Consider the following 17972-nt stretch of genomic DNA (forward strand, 5'->3'; position numbering starts at 1 on the left):
TCATATTGCAGAACTACATTTTTTTTTTGAGGCCATGTCATAAGGTGTATACCTTTTTGGTTAAATTTTTGTTGAAGTCTAACACACATTCAGGAAAGTACTTTCATAAAGAGAAAATACCTCTTATGACCAGTACCCATATCAAGAAAAGAAAATTACCAGCACTCCTGCAGCGTCTTCATGCTCCCTCGGAGTCACTCCTCCATCCCCACTCTCCTGACTTCTAATATCATAGATTAGTTTTGCCTGTATTGGAACCTCATATATTCCAGGAGTCTTCGAAATGGACATGAAAAATGCATATTATGAAAAAACTAACCATGATTTCAAAATGTTTTCACTAACTTGTACTAACTTGTTATAACATGTCTGAACAGGATCTAGTTTGAAGCTTTAAGAAGGATAAGATATGAGTTTGAAAAGAGCCTCCATCACAGCAACATGAGTTCTGCTAAAATCAAAGCAAGAACGAAAATCAAATTTATGGTGAAGCTTGGGTGGAAGAATGATGAAATCATTGATACCTTAGGAAAAGCTTATGGAGACAATGCCCCAAAGAAATCAGCAGTTTACAAATGGATAACTTTTCTTAAGAAGGAATAAGAATATATTGAGCCCACAGCAGCAGACCATCCATGTCAATTTTTGAAGAAAAAAATCTTTTTTTTTTTTTGAGACAGGGTCTCACTCGTATTGTCCAGGCTGGAGTGCAATGATGTGATCTCAGCTCACTGCTCCCTCGACTTCCCGAGCTCAGGTGATCCTTCTACCTCAGCCTCCAAGTAGCTGGGACTGCCGGTGCATGCCACCATGCCTGGCTAATTTTTTGTATTTTTAGTAGAGGTGGGATTTCACCATGTTTCCCAGGCTGGTCTCAACTTCCTGGTGTCAAGCGATCCATCTGCCTCAGCCTCCCAAGATGCTAGGATTACAGGCATGAGTCACTGTGCTGGCCAAAAATTAATCTTGTTTGTTCCCTAATTGAAGAGGACTGACAATAGCACAAAAACTATCCAATGCCGTAGACATATCAACTGGTTCAGCTTATACACTTCTTACTGAAAAATTAAAGTTGAGCAAACTTTCTACTCAATGGGTACTGAAACCATTGCTCCTAGATCAGCTGCAGACAAGAGCAGAGCTTTCAATGGAAATTTTAAACAAGTGGGATTAAGATCCCTGTTGCATTTCTTCAAAGAATTGCAACAGGAGATGAAACATGGCTTTACCAGTACCATCCTGAAGACAAAGCACAATCAAAGCAATGGCTACCAAGAGGTGGAAGCAGTCCAGACAATGGCAACAGATTTTTGGGATGCTCAAGGCATTTTGCTTGGTGACTTTCTGGAGGGCCAAAGAATAATGACATCTGCTTATTATGAGAGTGTTTTGAGAAAGTTGGCCAAAGCTTTGGCAGAAAAATGCCCAGGAAAGCCTCACTAGAGAGTTGTTCTCCACCACAGTGCTCCTGCTCATTCCCCTCATCAAAGTGGGCAATTTGCAAGAGTTTCAATGGGAAATCATTAGCCATCCACCTTACAGTTCTGATTTGGCTCCTTCTGACTTCTTTTTGTTTCCTAACCTTAAGAAAAATATTTAAAAACACCCATTTTTATTTAGTTAACAATATTTAAAAGACAGCATCAACATGGTTAAATTCCCAGGACCCTCAGTTCTTTAGGGGTGGACTAAATAGCTGGTATCATCAGTTACAAAAGTGTCTAGAATTTCATGGTGCTTATGTTGAGAAATAAAGTTTATATTTCTTATTTTTATCTTTTAATTCCATTTTTCCACAAATGGTTTGAAGTCTTGTCATATGCTCAGCTTTGGTAGATACTGCCAAATAGTTTTTCAACATGTACCAATTTACACTTGCACCAGCCGTGAGACTCCTCATCAAACTCAGTATTGTCTGTTTTTGGTTTTAGACATTCTGTTGGGTGTGTAGTGGTATTGCATTGTGTTTTTAATTGGCATTACCCTGACAATTAATTAAGTTGAATACTGTTGTTTCCTGTCCATTTGAAAATCCTCTTATGTAAACTGTCTTTCTCTCTTTTTCATTGGGTTGTCTTTTTCTTATTGATTTGTAGAAATTCTTCATATATTCTGGGTATGAGCTTTCTGTACAGAATGTCTTCCCTCTCTCTTTGGCTTCTCTTTTCACACTTTTTGTAGTGTCTTTTTATGAAGAGCTGTTTTTAGTTATAATGTGCTCCAATTTATCAATTTTTTCTTTATGGTTAGAACTCTTTGGGACCATATTTAAGAAATCTTTGCCCACCCCAAGATGATGAAAATATTCTCCTATGATTTCTTGTAAAAAACATTATTATTTTACCTTTTTTATTTAGATCTACAATGCATGTAGAAGTTACTTTTGTATAAGGAGTGAGGTGGGGTCAAGATTCATTTTTTTCCCATGTGAATATCCAGTTGACCTAACACCTTTTATTGAAAAGATTATCTTTTCCCCCACTATAAGTAAGACCTTAGCACCTTTGTTATCAGTGAGGTGACCATATATGTATGCATTGTTTTTCCCCTTGCACTCCAGACTCGGCTTCTGTCATCACATCTCTTTGTCTGACTCTCTTTGCTGTGTCCCTCTTCCACTTTTAAGGATCCTAGTGATCACATTGAGTCCGCCCAGATAAGCCAGGAAAATTTCCCCGTTTTAAAGCCAGCTGAATAACAACTTTAATTCTGTCTGAAGCCTGAATTCTCTTTTGCCATGTAACCTAACATATTCTCAGGTTTGGGGGATTTTTTTACCGTTGATTTTTGAGAGTTCTTTATGTATTCTAGATACTAGAGAGTTCTTTATATATTCTCTTTTTTTTTTTTTTTTTCACTCTTGTTGCCCAGGCTGGAGTGCAATGGCATGATCTCAGCTCACTGCAACCTCCACCTCCCAGGTTCAAGCAGTTCTCCTGCCTCAGTCTCCTGAGTAGCTGGGATTACAGGTGCACGCCACCACACCTGGCTAATTTTGTATTTTTAGTAGAGTCGGGGTTTCACCATATTGGTCAGGCTGATCTTGAACTCCTGACCTCAGGTGATCTGCCCGCTTCAGCCCCCACAGAGTGCTGGATTACAGGCATGAGTCACTGTGCCTGGTCGAGAGTTCTTTATACATTCTAGATACTAGTCCTTTGCTGGATATGTGATTTGCAAATATTTTCTTCTATTCTGTAGCCTGTATTTTCATCCTCAGCAGGGTCTTTCACAGAGGAAGACTTTAAAAAACTTTTTGATGAGGTCAAATTTATCAAGTTTTCCTTTTATGGATCATACATTTGACGTCAAGTCTAAGAACTCTTTGCCTAGTCCCAGATCCTGAAGATTTTCCCCTATGTTTTTGTCTAAAAGTTTTATAGTTGCAAGTTATACTTTTTCAGTTAATTTTTGTATAAGGTGTGAGGTTTAGATGAACCCATTGTCTGTGGATGTCCAATCTTTCCAGCACCATTTGTTAAGACTATCCTTCCTTTGTTGAATTGCTATTGCACCTTTGTTAAAAAATCAGTTGGACATATTTGGGTGGGTCTATTTCTGGGTTCTCTATTCAATTCCATTGATTTTTGTATCTGTGCCTCCACCAATAACACACTGTGTTGATTATTGTAACCACATAGTAGGACTTAATATCAGGTAGAGTGGTTCCACCCACTTTTTTTTTTTTTTTTGTAAGATTGTTTTAGTTATTCTAGGGGCTATGTCTTTCCATATAAATTTTAGAATAAGCAAATCTATGTTTACAAAAGAAAGACAAAGACATTGCATTAAACCCATAAACATTTTTACAATGTTGAACCTTTTAATCCGTGAGCACATCATATTGTCTCTCTACTTCTTTAGGTTGTCTTTGACTTTTTTAATCAGCATTTTGTAATTTTCAACTTGCAGATCCTGTATGAATTTTGTCATGTTTGGCCGGGCGCGGTGACTCACGCCTGTAATCCCAGCACTTTGGGAGGCCGAGGTGGGTGGATCACGAGGTCAGGAGATCGAGACCATCCTGGCTAACACAGTGAAACCCCGTCTCTACTAAAAATACCAAAAAAATTAGCCGGGCATGGTGGCGGGTGCCTTTAGTCCCAGCTACTCAGGAGGCTGAGGCAGGAGAATGGCATGAACCTGGGAGGCAGAGCTTGCAGTGAGCCGTGATTACGCCACTGCACTCCAGCCTGGGAGACAGAGCGACGCTCCGTCTCAAAAAAAAAAAGAAAAAAAAATTGTTATGTCCCAATTTCTTTGGGGGTGTTCATTATTAGTATATAAAAAGTGATGATTTTTGTGTTGATCTTATATCTGCAACCTTGCTGAACTATTGGTTTTAAGAATTTTTAGTATTTTCCTTGGGATTCTCTAGGTGAATTATTTTATTTTATTTTATTTTATTTTATTTGACACAGGGTCTCACTATGTTGAGACCAGGCTGGTCTCGAACTCCTGGGCTCAAGTTATCCTCCCACTTTGGCCTCCCAAAGTGCTGGGATTACAAGTGAGAGGCACCACACCAAGCTAGATGTTTTAAATGTTATTTTTATAACCAATCCTTATTTTTATTTATTCACATGATCATGTCCTCATTATCGCTCCTAATGTTGTTTTTTATGTCTCCTCTCTTTTTTTCTGTTAAGATTCCCAGGCTGTGTCCTTTTCAAAAAACACCTAACTTTTATTTTTATTAATCAACTCTACGTCTTTTTCTGTCTAGTTCATTAAATTTTTTTTTTTATTTTTTTTATTTTTGAGACTAGTCTTGCTCGGTCACCCAGGCTGGAGTGCAGTGGCACAATCGCGGCTCACTGCAACCTCCGCCTCCCAGGTTCAAGCGATTCTCCTGCCTCATTCAGCCTCCCAAGTACCTAGGATTACAGGTGCACCTCTACATCCAGCTAATTTTTGTATTTTTAGTAGAGATGGGGTTTCACCCTGTTGGCCAGGCTGGTCTTGAACTCCTGACCTCAATTGATCCAATCGCCTCAGCCTCCCAAAGTGCTGGGATTATGGGTGTGAGCCACTGCATCCATCCTAGTTCATTAATTTCTGATTTTTATCTTTACCAGTATTTTTATTTCTACTTTCTTTAGATTTATTTATTTTTCTTTTTTCTAGCTTTTTGAGTTGAGATCTTAGTTAATTTTTTAAGCATTTATTGCTTTTGGGTGAATCCATTGGTTATAGATTCTCTGCATATTGTTTTGGATAAATACTGCAAGTTTTACTATGTAATGTTTTAAGTGTTCTTGTAAAAGTTTGCATCTCAGTATGATGATGAAAAAGTTCTGGAGATGGATGGATGGATGATTACACTACAATATGAATGAATGTAATGCCACTGAACTGTACACTTAAAAGTGGTGAAAATGTTATGTTGTGTATATTTTACCACAATGAAAAGTTTGTAATTCTTGTTTGAATTATCTCTTTAACCCAATAATATTTATATACATATTTAAAACTTTTCAGGATCATTTTGTGTTTGTTGTTGCTGTTGCTCTTGTTTTATTTGACTATTCTTTTTTTGTTTTGTTTTGTTTTTGTTGTTGTTGTTTTTGACGGAGTCTCGCTCTGTTGCTCAGGCTGGAGTGCAGTGGTGTGATTTTGGCTCACTGCAACCTCCACCTCCTGGGTTCAAGCAATTCTCCTGCCTCAGCCTCCTAAGTAGCTGGGAGTACAGGAGCGTGCCACCATGCCCAGCTAATTTTTGTATTTCTAGTAGAGTCGGGGTTTCACTCTGTTGGCTAGGCTGATCTCGAACTCCTGACCTCATGATCCACCCGCCTCGGCCTCCCAAAGTGCTGGGATTATAGGAGTGAGCCACTGCACCTGGCGTATTCTTTTTTTTTTAGCCCTAATTTTATTACATGTGGTTTGTGAAGGTGTCATGTATGACTTCTGTTTTTGAGTTTTATTGATTTCTTTTGTGAGCTAGTACATGTTTAATTTTTTTTGAAAATTTTATGTGTGCTTGAAGAGAATATGTATTTTCCAATTATTGGGTAAGATATTTTAGATTACTTTTAAGATCAAGTTGCTTAATTTTTATCAAACCATTCATATCCTTACTTATTTTCTATCTGACCTGTGGACTTCTGAGAGGTGTATTAGAAATCTCCTAATTTGATTGTAGATTTGTTTTCTCTTTATATTTCTGTCAAAGCTATATTAGTAGATGCATGAATGTTTGTGCCTATTATATCTTCTTGGTGAACTAGCCTATCTTTTAATGAGTAGCCTCCTTGTTCTTGTTCTCTTTATTATGTTTTGCCTTGACTTTCTCTTTTTTCCTTCCTTTCTTTCTCTTTTTTCTTTTCTTTTTTTTTTTTGAGACAGGGTCTCACTCTGTCACCCAGGCTGGAGTATAGTGGCACAATCTCGGCTCACTACAACCTCTGCCTCACAGGCTCATTTGATCCTCCTGCCTCAACCTCTCAAGTAGTTAGGAGTACAGACATGCACCACCATGCCTGGCTAAATTTTGTTGTGGTTTTTGTAGAGATGAGGTTTCACCATGTTGTCCAGGCTGGTCTTGAACTCCCAGACTCAAGTGATCCTCCCGCCTCAGTCTCCCAAAGTGCTGGGGTTACAGGCCTAAGCCACCACACCTGGTCCTGAATTTATTTTTCTAATATTAATATTCTCACTCCCACTTTCTTTTTAAAAATATATTCCTAATATATCTTTTTCTAGTGTTAGAATTCATTTTTAATTAATAATTCTCTAAGGTTTATAATGAGAAAACAGTCCCATACTTTATCCCTGATTCCAGTTCCTAGTGCTTTCCCTTCCACTTTCAACTTTTTCAGTTTTTTCTGCTATTTCCTACCATATTAAAAAATAACATGCTTTCCTGTTATTTTTTCAATTTTATGTATTACCTATTGACTTCCTATGGAGGTTGAATAAATTTGTTCTTTCACAAAGACACACACACACTCAACTTTCCTTTCATCCTTCCAATATGATTAAATTGCAACTTTTGCTGAAATGATTGTTCCAATGTTTACATTGTAATAATTATGCAAACACAGTTCACAGCTGATCCATGTACTGAATTCTGTTTTTATTTCTTTTCTCATACAATCTTTGTTCTCCCGGGGTTGATAATTACCTTGTTTTTTGTTTTTTTTGTTTTTTTTTATTTGTTTATTTTCTTGGTTTCTATTACGATATCCTAAAATTTGTTGCAGAAGTATAAATTTCCCCTCAACATATTTTAAAAATTAGATATTTGATCAGTTTCTTTTTCTTTCTTGGAGACACTCCCAGAGCCCCCCATCCTTCTGCTCCCATCCTGCCTGCTGAAGGCCTGATGCACAGCTGTCATCTTGGGACTTCCGTGCCTCATCATCCCTGTTTCCGGATCCTCTGTCTTCCTCTTCTTGGTTTATTCTCTCTTTTTGATGGAGCACATTCTCTAGAGAAGCAGGAGAGGATCTTGATCGTGTGAGGCCTAAAATTATGCAATTATACAGAATCACAAATGGAAAATTAGACATCAAAGAAATGTGGGAAAAGAAATCACAACAAACTGTAGTTTTTGAAAATGGTGACAATTACCACAAACCACAAAATCCAGGAAAGTAGTCTAACATTAAACTACATGACATTGCTTTATAATAATTTTCTCCTGAACTTTTAGTTGTATCTCTGAAGACCTTTGTATCAGTTGACCTTCAATCAAAAGCAGAAGCAGATCCTGCTAGAAGGATATGTTTCTCTCTCTCTCTATCTCTCTCTCTCTCTCTCTCCCCCTCTCTTTAAATGGATTTGCTGTAGGGCTTCAACCTTACACAATTGTGGAAGCTGACTAAGCATGCTTTGTAAGGTTGTTACCTTGCATCTGATGCTGGAGTTTGAAGTCTGCAGGGCAGGCAGGGTGGAAAGGAAGAGGGAAATAAAACTCCAGGGAGAGCAAGAACAAGCTAGAGTCCAAGAACATGAGGTGGAACCCATAAGGACAGAGCAGAACTGTCTCCAGCCTTGATGATGTGGGTGTCTTGTGGGAGAAGCTGGTGCCCTCGCAGAGCTTAACACACACCTGGGCCAGGAGTCAGAGAAACTTGAAAGAGGATCAGGAGAAGCTGGAGGAGGTACAAGCCCACCTGCTGCCCCATGCCCAAGAGGTCAGCCAGCAGGTAAGCAACCAGATGGCTGCTGCCTGTCTTCCACCCTCCAAATCACCTTCAAAAATGTCTCTGTGGCTGGGCACGGTGGCTCACGCTTGTAATCCCAACACCTTGGGAGGCCGAGGAGGGTGGATTGCTTGAGGTCAGGAGTTTGAGACCAGCCCGGCCAACATGGCGAAACCCCGTCTCTGCTAAAAATACAAAAATTAGCCAGGCATGGTGATGCACACCTGTAGTCCCAGCTACTCAGGAGGCTGAGGCACAAGAATTGCTCGAACCTGGGAGGCGGAGGCTGCAGTGAGCCAAGATCAAGCCCTGCACTCCAGCCTGAGCCACAGGATGAGACTCCATCTCAAAAAAATAAAAAAATCTCGTGTGGCCACACTACTTGGAAACATTCCAGAAAGGGAATTCTGAAAAAAACAGTTCAGCCTAGCCAAGTTAACATAGTACAAAGCCACTGTGCTTCTTCTTAATGGTAATGGTTTGTAATAATTTCCAGGGAGAAAAATAAAAAGACAATTCAGTCTTTTCTTCAGCATGTTTGATCAAAATTTGTCTTTTATTATTGGTGATCTTGAAGTTATAATACTATTGCAGTTTTGTGTCCCACAGACATAGGGATTCTGATAAATTCGATTTCATGTGATTCTCACTCAAAAATAAAAAAAAAGTGTGCCCTGACAATTAATTAATAGTTTTGCTGGATGTAGAATTCTAGGTTTGAAATTATTCTCCCTTAGAATTTTGAAGGTGTTGGTCTATTTTGCAATGTTGAATATATTATTGACAGGAGAGACTGCTGGCTTTGACTAAACTTTAATGAGAACTGAGTACTCTCCTCACAAATTTCTATATCTAATGGGAAGGGTTTTCCCTAGCCAAGCTTTTTGGGTCTGTACGTCTCAAAATTTGTTTTTTCTCTACTACCCAGCTGCTTCATTGCCAAATGCCTTAGAACAAGTTCATTTTTGTTTTGTTTTGTTTTTGAGACAAGCTCTTGCTCTGTTGCCCTGGCTGGAGTACAGTGACATGAACACAGCTGACTGCAGCCTCGATCTCCCAGTCTCAAGCAATCCTCCTGCCTCAGCCTTCCAAGTAGCTAGGACTACAGGTGCACGCCACCACGCCTACCTGATTTTTGTATTTTTTATAGAGATGAGGTCTTACTATGTTGTCCAGGCTGGTTTCTTAACGCCTGGCCTCAAGTGATCCTCCCACCTTGGCCTCCCAAAGTGCTGGGATTATAGATGTGAGCCACCATGCCAGCCCAAGTTCATATTGTGATACAACATTTGACCCTGACCTTTCATGTCACAATGCCTGTGAGTCAGCCCAGTGGACAGCAGGAGTATTCCTAAATGGTCATTTTTACAATAGGACAACTACCGCATGGAAGAGAACTGAGGCGCCGCAGTCAAGACCATTACCGACCCCCAGACATGCACAGGGGACATCCTGGAGTCTCTAGCTCTGGCTGAGCTGTCAGCTGACAGCAACCACATGAGCGCTCCCAGCAAGATCAGCAGAAGAACCACACAGATACCAGCCTACAGGACTGTGAAAAATGATCAATCATTTTCATCTTAAACCACTAAGTTTTAGAGAGGTTTGTCATGTAGCAATAGATAACTGAACACTTGTAAATCATCTAACTGGATTTTCAAAAACCCAATTTGAATGTCTTTCCTTTAATTTATAACAACTTATTCACAATTTCTTATACTTAATGATATGTTTGGGTTGATTCCTGACACTTTTGAGTTTTCTATCAGCCATGCTTTTTTGCCTCCCACCCACTTTTGTGCCCTTTGTTAGATAGGTCAGGTTTTATTTATGGTATTTTTCCTCTTTCAGTCAGGAAGTTATAAATCCTATTTCCATTCTTCGGGCTTTTCTATTCAAGAAACAAAGGAATATATCTGTTTCTTCATCTTTCTTTGGCGATTGGGTGTGCTTCGGGATTAATTAGGTTGAATTTTACCCATCAGAAGGAAGCTACTGTTTGTGGCCTAGAAAATGATAAAATATAGAGTAAGGCAATCAAAATCACCACAGGAAAGGAGCCCTGTGGGTCTGTCTGTGTGTGGACATGTGAGCGGATGGTTATTAGAAAATGGTTGAGGAATGCAGCTCATCAGCTGAGTCCCGGTGCTCATCAGCCACCCATCTGACACTCATCGAAAGCATCGGTTGCTGGAGATTGACCAGGTGTCCACAGTGGCCTGTTTCTTACCCTCTGCTTTGGCTTGGCCAAGGTTTAGGCAGCTTCTCTCTTTCCTCCAGGCTTCTGAGGTCTGCTTTCCTCCAAGCCTGAGCAAGCGTAACAGAAAATGGATTGTGACCCCTTATCAGCTCCTCCTAGGAATCGGCTGACCCTCTGTCTTTCCTAGGCACATTCCCACCAGACCCCACCCCTTGTGTGCCCAGCTCCCCTTCCAAACGTTTGCTTACCTCTGCTTGTCCTCTCTTTACCCTGTGAAAGAAAAAGTTATTTCTGTTTGATTTTGAGACACTCACAGATTTCTGAGATGGGAGAGTTCTCCATATTGCAATCGTCTTTCTAATTAAAGCCTCTCCCTCCCTCTCTAATTCTGGATTTGTTTTTATTTGACAAAATATAGTCACCATTTTCTGGGGATGAAAACTTAGTCAATATCAGAAACCTGACTGCCGTCAGGAATAGAGCTCATTCACCTTTCTTCTCTAGAACTTAGACTGTGCTTGAGGCATAGTGGGTACTTCTTTATGTGTTTTATGAATGAATGAATGAACGAACAGATGCTGAACTCAGGAGACAGAGAAGGAAGCTGGGAGAGCTGGTGTCTGGCCTCTGCTTGCTCCAGGAGCTATGTTCTCCCCGTTCACAGCTATAGCTGCCAGGGATTCTGGAAACACATCCTGCTGCCATGGAAATGAATGCAGTCACAGAGTGGGAACAGTTAAGTTACTTTTCTGAGAGAGTTACATCATTTAGAAGCAGATCTCTAAAAGTCCTTGCTCCTGCAGGAGTTGGTGACTGAGTGGCAGTAATTGTGTTCACATGGTTAACTATGACAGTGTCACATGAAGCTCAAATAACGGGTTGGAAACGCACAAATGATTGCTAGTTGCTTGAGCTCTCTGCTAGCCCTTGCCTTGCTCTCTCCATATTTACTTTCTCCAGCTTGCAACTGGATATACAGACGTGTCTCTACAGCAGCCTGGCCCACCCTATTGACTGAGGCAGGAAGTTGATCTGCCGGTTGCAGCTGCTCTTGAGGAAGCTGAGTCTACTAAAATCTGTTCACCCTTTCCCTGACACTGCTGCTGAGGCCAGTCCCCATCCCCCGCAGCTTCGCTGGGCCTTGTTTATCTTTTCATCACTCTTGACTGGCTCTGGCCTATTTCTGGATCTCATGTCTGTCCTCTGACAAACCTGCATCTCTGCCAGCTTTCTGGAATCTGTCACTCTGAGAGGCATGGGAAAACGACATTGCCCAACAGAACCAGCATCTCACTATGGCAAAAAATAGACTCATCCAAAGCAATCTGGGCACACACGAATGTCCCCAGCACTGAACATCCCCAATCACTGGTTTCCCCCATCTGATTAATTTATTCCCCATAGAGAGGTTTTGCAAACATTTATGCATCTTTAAGCATTTTAATGGTCTGATTTTCTTAATTTTGATGGATTTTTCTTTTTTTCTTTACCTAAAAATATAATTTGAATCCATTTTCAGCTGATTATTCCTTTTTTTCTGTTTGTAATAGCAACAAGCTAGAAACAAGGTAATTATCCAACAATAAAAGACTATTTTCCTCCACTTTGTGTGCTCTTTGATGCTCAGGCTGCAGGCCGAGGGTCGCTTATCTCCTCCCACTGGCCTTATTGCTGGCTAACCCGTGACCCGATAGCCTAGCCCTCTGTCTTTCCTGGGAATCTCTTTCAACCAGTTGACCTCTGCCTGGTCCTTCTTAGTTTGACAGAGCACCTGTTTGTTCCTGGGGTGCCAAATGGAGCACTGTCCTTCTCCTGGATAACTGATGACAAAGATGCATCCAACCTGCACACGCGACGTGCTCCCTCTTCCATGAATGCTGGCTGCACCCGAAGATCTGCACCTGCTCACTCTACCTGCCTCCCTGCCCAGGGCAGAGAATTGAGGATGTTATGTTAGTGAAATCCTCAGATCACTCACAGCGCAGAACACTCCCCAACTTCTCTCCATCATGTGTCAGGCCCAGAAGCAGTTACAATGATTACAGCATCACCTCCCACCTTTCCATCTACACAGTTGAACAGCTGTGCATCAGTCTAGAAAAGTCACCCTGAAAACTGGCTCTAGTTTGGGGAGGTGACATGCTGTTGCTTTGTCCCCAGAGATGTTCTTCTGTTGTCCTTGCAGTGCAGGGAGTACCTCCTGGGCTGTGTGCAGCAGCCCTGCCTGAGGTAGGAGAGAGCTGTTCACTAATATAGATCTGAATCTCACCAGTCTAGGAGGGGACAGGTACTTCTAAATCAATCAATCAATCAATCAATCTTTCAAGTTTTCTCATCTTCCAAAAAGACACTAATGCCCAGTTGAAAGTAGTAGCCACTCAATTCACCTGGGCTTATCACACAAACAAACTCTCGTTATCATATTTTTTCCTTGATGCTGTATGAAACTGAGTGAAGTTACGTTTCCTGATTCAGAAGTTGCAACTGAAATGGCCCAAGTGGGAACAAAAGGGGAAATTTTGATAACAGATGGGTTGACCCTTTATGGTATAGAGCTGATTCTGAAAACTACTCCAACAAGCATGCATTCTAAACTCCATCAAGCAATGTGTGGAACCACGGCAACAAAAACATGTTCTTCCTAGCTCTTACGTATTTTTTATTTGGAAAATGGAGTTTCAAGTTGTTTTCCTGACTTCTATGAAGATTGTGATGAAATCACAGAATATATAAAACAAAAGATTGTTGATATTGTGTTCAAATGCAAACTAGACTCTGCTCATCTATCTGCATATTTGGCAAATGGTGCAAATGTAAATATTGGAAAATTCCATTCAGTCTATAAACTTACCAAAGGAAATTTTAAAACTTTCCTGCTAAACGTCCTGACCCCTCTGTACCTTTTACATAACACTGCTAAAAAGAGGTATGATTTGCCTAACTGTGACATTGACAGTTTCATAATGACATTTTTGGTTACTTTTCAGTTTCCTCAAAGCATGCAGAGGCGCTTTATGAGATTTTTTATTTTTATGGAAGTGGAAGGAGATAGCCTTCTTAGACATGCCTACAAGATGTCTTGCAGAAAAGATGTTAGCATGTTGGCCTACTATAAAATCATATTTTCAAAGTGTAGGATGAGAAGAATGTCCTTCACTACTTTGGAAATACATTGAGGATGAGAACGGAGAAAAGGATTACTGTAAAATGGAAATTTATATGCCGTTTCTCCAAGACTGTTTCATAATCTTTAAAAAAGCTACAGAAAAGGATGAACTAAGTGCATCTAACTCGTTCCATTTAGGTGTAGGTTGTGACAAAAACTCATCTAGTGAACAAATGACTCATTTCTTGGAAATAAGACTGCTTTGAAACTTAAAAAATTATCACTAGGAAAGGACAGCCAAGTTAAACAGGATTTTCTCAATTTCTTTACTAAAACTGTAACTTATTTGGAATCCAGCTTCAATTTCACAAGTTCAAAGTACCTCCCTGCTTTGAAACCATTTTTCCAGAGAAAAGAGGCTTACCTTATGATGACATCCAATGTGCTTTGAAGTGTTTTAGAATGACAGACATTTTAGATATCGATAGCCTGTGTGATTAATTTATGGAAGCAAAAGAACTGATTGACGAACAGCTGGCCTACCGAAACAAGCCCATAGATACAGGGGATGGACATTTATGGAGAGATGGAAATTAATTCCTACAAGTCTAAAAACCTGCTGTTGCTAGTAAATAAAAGCCTAGGTACTCCATGCTCTCACACAGTATTGCTGAGAAGATATTTAGCCTTGTGTCATCACATCAGACTGACACTAGAAATCAGTGTAATGTGGGCTTGAGAAGAGCAGAGCCACAGGCCAAAGTGAATGTTATACTTATCTTGATTCAGTTTTATCATTGCATAAAAGAAAGGATGGGTGTCCTAAACGCCACAGGCAATTCAGACAAATATTATTAGGAAAGGAAGCTGAAAGAATAAAAGGCATCTTACTGTAGCATGGGACAGATGGAAACTGACATTAAGGCATCTTACTGTCGCATGGGACAGAAGGAAACTGACATTTTTAAAAAATCAAATATATGAAATACCTGTTTCATCATTCCTATTCTATTTTCATTTTCCTTTTTAATTTTTTGCCTTCCTTTTTTTTAATTCTTTTGCAACTTTTAAGTTCAGGGGTTCATGTGCAGGATGTTCAGGTTTGTTACACAGGTGAACATTTGTCATGGTGGTTTGCTGAACTGATCATCCCATCATCTCAGTATTAAGCCAGCCCAGCATCTATTAGCTATTCTTCCTGATGTTCTCCTTTCCCCCACCCCCTACCCTCTGACAGGCCCCATTGTGTGTTGTTCCTCCGATGTTTCCATGTGTTCGCATCATTCAGCTCCCACTTATAAGCGAGAACATGCAGTGTTTGGTTTTCTGCTGCTGTGTTAGTTTGCTGAGGATAATGGCTTCCAATATTATCCATGACCCTGCAAAGGACATGATCTTGTTCCTTTTTATGGCTGCATAGTATTCCATGGTCTATATGTGCCACATTTTCTTTAGCCAGTCTATCATTGATGGGTATTTAGGTTGATTCCATGTCTTTGCTATTGTGAATAGTTACGTTTTCCTTTTTAGAAGTCTTATGTTTATATATCTTAATAATATAAAATAAATAGCCTATAAACCTTAAATATTCAATAAGGACTTTTAAAAAGTTAAAAACAAATTGCCATATACGAGGATAAAAACAGTGTAAAAATATTGTTTTATTTTTTCACACATATTTAATTGGTCTTACTATTAATTGTCACTACTTGTTATTAGCTAGTCCTATTATCTGGTTTAAATAACATTTATATAACAGAAATGTAAATAAATCAGAATATATAATTTCAAATAAGCACCTATCTTCCATATTTTATGGTAATATTTTAAAAGCAATGGCACACCCGTGTATAATTATTTATTATATATGGTATTATGGCTTTTGTATTGGTCTGGCATGGCATGGCATGGCTGTGTCCTGGGTTGTCTTTCTAAAATATTGGTGATCCTGTCTGTCACTCGTGTCACGTTTCTTTCTTCTTCTTCTTCTTTTTTTTGAGACGGAGTCTCTCTCTGAGCCCAGTTTGGAGGCAATGGTGCGATCTCAGCTCACTGCAACCTCCGCCTCCCAGGTTCAACAATTCTCCTGCCTCAGCCTCCCAAGTAGCTGGGATTACAAGCATCCCCCACTATTCCTGGCTAATTTTTGTATTTTTAGTAGAGACGGGGTTTTGTCATATTGGCCAGGCTGGTCTCAAACTCCTGACCTCAGGTGATCCACCCACCTTGGCCTCCCAAAGTGCTGGGATTACAGGTGTGAGCCACCACGCCTGGCCTGGCATCATGTATCTATGGTTCTGTCCATGTGGCTGTCGTGCATATTAGTAGCTCAATCCTTTAGATTGCTGAGTGGTGTTCCATTGTATGGATACGATGCACCCCTGGTGGTGGTGGTGGTGTTTTTATCCATTCACTAGCTGATGGATATTTGGGTTGTTTCCAGTTCTTGGTGATTATAAACATGTGCATAAAGGTTCTTGTGTGCACATTTTTATTTTTCTTGGGTAATGGCCTAAGTGCAGAATTCATGGGTTATAGTATGAATGTATGTTTTACTATGTGAGGAACTCCCAATTATCTTCCCAAGTGGCTGAACCGTTTTTGCATTCCCACCAGCAGTGTATGAGCTGCTTTGCATGCTAGCTAGCACTTGATAATTTCAGTTACATTTTAAAAATTTTTCAGCTATTCTAATAGATGTGTAGTGGTATTTTCTTATTTTAAAATTTTATAGCAGTTATTTTGATTGACATTCACAACTGCCTCAGAGGGAACCGAGACAAAAAGAAAACATAAAGAAAGAAAATTCTGCCTGTGGAGCCGAAGAATGGGAACAGGTGCGGAAAGGGTCCCGGGAATGAGTGTGACATTGAGCATATTCCGGGTAAAAAATCAGCTTTGGCTGAGGAAAAGTGCCCCAGGGAGGTGGGGGGTTATGTCAACCAGACTGCCCCCTCTCCCAGAGCTCAGACCCAGGGCTCTGAGAGTCCTCAGGTCTTCGTGTCTCAAGAGAAAAGAAGGAGTTGGGGTGGGGGAAGGGCAGAAAGAGTTCTGCCCTTTATTATTTTTTATTTATTTATTTATTTATTTATTTATTTATTTATTTGAGACAGGGTCTTGCTCTGTTGCCCAGGCTGGAGTGCAGAGGCACGATCATGACTCACTGCTGCCTGAAACTCCCTGGCTCAATCGATCCTCCCACCTCAGCCTCCTAAGTAGCTGGGACTACAGGCATGTGCCACCATGCCCAGCAAATTTTTTATTTTTTGTAGAGATGGGGTTTTGCCATGTTGCCTAGACCAATCTTGAACTCCTAGGCTCGAGCAATCCTCCTGCCTCAGCCTCCCAAAGTACTGGGATTACAGGTGTGAGCCACCACACCTGACCCAGAAAGCTTATTTTTGATGGGCAGTGTCCATGTCACCGTACTGTGAGCTCCATGAAGGCAACCGATCATCACTCTTGTCCCCTGCTCTGTTCCCACACTTGGCTCACTGCCTGTCTCATGGATGGAGCCCAGGAGGTACGTATGGAGTGGATGGAATAATGAATATCTCTAGACCGCTGAAGCTGCTTTAGTGAACATCACACAGAACAGTGACTGCACTCTTTCTGCCAGTCTACGGAAAGCCCCCTTTGCTCACCCTAGGCCCAGTTTATGGCCCATCTGGTCATTTCTTCACCACCTCTCATACCTGTTCACTTTACTACCCCTTCCCTCACCACTGCTTCTTCTCTGGGCTGTTGACATAGCCTCCTTACAACTCTCACAGCCTCCCCCAGTCCTTTTCTGTCCCCCAGTTTCTAATCTGTCTTATCTTTGCCAGATGTTGGATTCAGAAACGTTGCTCTTATCCTGACCTGTCATATCAAAGCCCCTGTACTGGCTCCTGATATCCACAAAAGAAGAGCCAACAGGAAACTGGCCCCAGCTCCCTTCCTATATCCCAGCTCCCACTGGCCCTCTGGAGGGCTCTTGATTTTGGTCAAAGTCTACCTTCATGTTTGTTGTTGTTTTTTGTTTGTTTGTTTGTTTTTTGAGACGGAATCTCGCCCAGATGCCCGGGCTGGAGTGCAATGGCCCAATCTTGGCTCACAGCAACCTCCACCTCCCAGCTTCAAGCGATTCTTCTGCCTCAGCCTCCTGTGTAGCTGGGATTACAGGTGTGTGCCACCACACCCTGCTAACTTTTTGTATCTTTAGTAGACATGGGGTTTCACCATGTTGGCCAGGCTGGTCTTGAACTCCTGACCTCATGATCCTCCCGCCTCGGCCTCCCAAAGTGCTGGGATTACAGGCACGAGCCACCATGCCCAGCTGCCTTCATGTTTTTAAAACTGCCCTTTCCTGCTGAAACCGAACCTATCCTGTCTGCGTGGCCTCTCAAAAGAATGAAAGAACCAGGGCTTCGGGATCAGAGAGACGTGGGTTCAAACTCCAGTCACCTATTTCCTAACCAAGGGGACATTGAAAAATTCCTTAACCTGAGTCTCAGTGCTCTTTTCTCTAGAATGG

General features: G+C 40.8%; 2 long non-coding RNA genes across 2 annotated transcripts; one reads left to right on the forward strand and one right to left on the reverse strand.

Annotated features, from left to right (window-relative positions):
• Window positions 1-7245: 7245 nt before the first annotated feature.
• LOC129050507 (uncharacterized) lies at window positions 7246-9408 on the reverse strand. The gene is made up of 3 exons (XR_008514190.2): window positions 9315-9408; window positions 7852-8335; window positions 7246-7468 (listed from the first exon to the last, which is right to left on the reverse strand). It is a non-coding gene; the product is annotated as an uncharacterized LOC129050507 (long non-coding RNA).
• On the forward strand, window positions 7703-16422 carry LOC129050508 (uncharacterized). The gene is made up of 3 exons (XR_008514192.2): window positions 7703-8153; window positions 9525-9753; window positions 11311-16422. It is a non-coding gene; the product is annotated as an uncharacterized LOC129050508 (long non-coding RNA).
• Window positions 16423-17972: the final 1550 nt, after the last annotated feature.

This window comes from Pongo abelii, chromosome 16, assembly GCF_028885655.2.
Source record: "Pongo abelii isolate AG06213 chromosome 16, NHGRI_mPonAbe1-v2.0_pri, whole genome shotgun sequence".
In the NCBI taxonomy this organism is placed as follows: Eukaryota; Metazoa; Chordata; class Mammalia; order Primates; family Hominidae; genus Pongo; species Pongo abelii.